The sequence below is a fragment of the Crocuta crocuta genome, unplaced genomic scaffold, assembly GCF_008692635.1.
Source record: "Crocuta crocuta isolate KB4526 unplaced genomic scaffold, BGI_CrCroc_1.0 scaffold172, whole genome shotgun sequence".
In the NCBI taxonomy this organism is placed as follows: domain Eukaryota; kingdom Metazoa; phylum Chordata; class Mammalia; order Carnivora; family Hyaenidae; genus Crocuta; species Crocuta crocuta.
The window spans coordinates 6,907,523-6,909,793 of record NW_027528872.1 but is presented as its reverse complement, the minus strand read 5'-3'; the positions used below and the strand labels follow the sequence as shown (position 1 = coordinate 6,909,793).

Here is a 2,271-nt window from a genome sequence, read left to right as displayed (position 1 = left end):
GTAGAGGGGGGCATGGTGGGTGGGACTGCATCTCCCCCTCCCTACCTCCCTATGGAGAAACACTCCTTTTTCTTGACCCTCCCTCCCCCAGTTCTGCTCCTTCCCCTCCTGGGCCAGTGCTCTGGGCATCCCAGCAGCCCTCCCAGACAGAAGCTTCCAGGTGGCAAGCCCTCACTCCCTGCCAGGTTTCTTCAGCAGTCTAGTGCCCTAGTGCAGGAGAGATGCAGAAGGGGAGGGGCATGTATGGGGGAAGGGGTGTTCTTCCGGACAGCCCCGGGTCTTGTGTGGCTGCATATGGGCCAGAGCACAGGACTTGGAACCCTGAATAGTCCACTGGGAATAGAATTAGAAAATGCAGGGGCAGGGAGACCTTACAGCCTGCTGAGTCCAAGCCTCTCATTTGTAGACGGAAACACTGCAGTCCAGAGAAGTCACTGGACTTGGTCAAGGACACACAGCTACAATAGAACCAGGGCAAAGTCTTCCTTTTGCTCCCTAGCTCTCTCTGTCTGCTGTATCATACAGCATTCTCTACAGCTCACGTGCTCTGTACGGCCCGGACCCCATCACATCTTCTGAGTAGCTTACTTCACCTCTCTTCTCTCTAAAATGGGATAATTATAGTGCCCACCTCAGGGAGGTTGTTATGGGGTTTAGATGAGTGAATGCAGGGGTGCCTGGGTGGCTCAGTCAGTTATGTGGCCAACTTCAGCTCAGGTCATGATCTCAAGGTCTGTGAGTTTGAGTCCCGCGTCAAGCTCTGTGCTGGCAGCTCAGAGCCTGGAGCCTGCTTCGGATTCTGTGTCTCCCTCTCTCTCTGCCCTTCCCCCACTCTCCCTCCACCTCTGTCTCTGTGTCAGAAAATAAACAAACATTAGATGAGTGAATTCAGGTAAAAGCCTTGGAACTGACCCTGGCTCCAGCCCTATTCAAGTATTTTCTCCTGTTTGTGTATGGGAAGGAGAAATGGAGCAAGTCAGAGCCTTAAATGAGAAGAAAATTCCTTGTAGAGCCTGAGCTCCCTGTCCCCTGACTTGTCCCACATAGTCAGTGTGGATGACTGTGGGATGTCTAGGGATTTGCCTTGGACTGTGAGTTAACCTCTCATTGTTGTTTGCTTTAAAGCAAGGAAGAGAGGAGGAAACTGGGGAAGCAGGTGCCTGGGTCTGGCAGTATTGGTGGTGATGCTGGTACTTTCCTTCCACGCCAGGATATGCACAGTAGTGCATTCATCACCTGCCTCTTGGTGGCCAAGATCATTGTTAGAGTGACAGGAGAGGGGACAGGAGAAGGTGGATGTGGAGAGAACACTCAGGGATTAAAAATGGGAGATGTTTGGGTTGGGCTCAACAGTCAGGAGTGGAAGCGGGGACCTGTCAGTAGACCTCAACCAGACCCAGGAGCTTGCTTTGGGCAAATAGATGATTCTGTCTCCAGATTTTAATGCTGTTACGAAAGGAAAGCTCATTGGGTCTGCACTTTTGACTTTTACTAATTTGCGTTTGGTTTAGTTCCTCCTCGATGCCTAGTAAGTCTCCTTGGAAAAACTGGAGTCTTGTCTCAGATGAGCTCAGAGCCAAAGGGTGACCATGGAAGGCTCCTTAAGCTCTCCAGGCTTTGATACCTCTCCCATAAAACGAGAGAACCAGGCAATGGTATCTAAGGTGACTTTTGACTGTCATCCTGTGAGGCCACCTTTCCTTGCCTTGTTAACAGCTGGGAGGGCACCGACTTATCTGGAGAGCTATCCCTGAGTGGGCAGGCAGGGGCAGAGAGAGAGAGAGGGTCTGCTGGGGACAGGGGGACCACTGGGGTGGCATTCCCTGTACACCCGCCTGTGTGTGTTTGTTCCTTGCCTGGCTCCCTGGGGTCTGCTTAGGCCACCTGTGCAGGTTTTCTCTCTTGGATGTCCACCGGAGAGGGGCTGGGGGGAGGGGCTGCCTGCTTAGCCTCTCCTCCTTCAAAGGAGGGGGGCTGGACTCGGCCATGAGGGAAGGTGTCGGGGACTGCGGATGAGTGTGAACAGACACAGGTGAGATGGAGACAGGAAGCGGACACCACCTCCATCACTGGGCTCTGAGGGGTGACAGGGAGAATACAGCATTAGCTGTACTGTGCTGCCTCTGTGAGTTTGCCTGTGCGGAGACTGACGCTCGTAAAGGGGCATGTCTGCCCAGAGGGGAGGGTGTGTGGGCCCCACAGGAGTTTGATGAACGAAGTGGGGAGGCCTAGCCCCTTCAGGGTCCATGTGGCAGAAGAATCACAGCCCCC

The 2,271-nt window shown here is 53.6% G+C and overlaps 1 protein-coding gene across 5 annotated transcripts in view; it reads right to left on the bottom strand.

Annotated features, from left to right (window-relative positions):
- Window positions 1-2,271, bottom strand: part of KIRREL3 (kirre like nephrin family adhesion molecule 3) — a 543,582-nt gene that overhangs the window by 7,307 nt on the left and 534,004 nt on the right. The gene's annotated exons all lie outside the window — the stretch shown is intronic.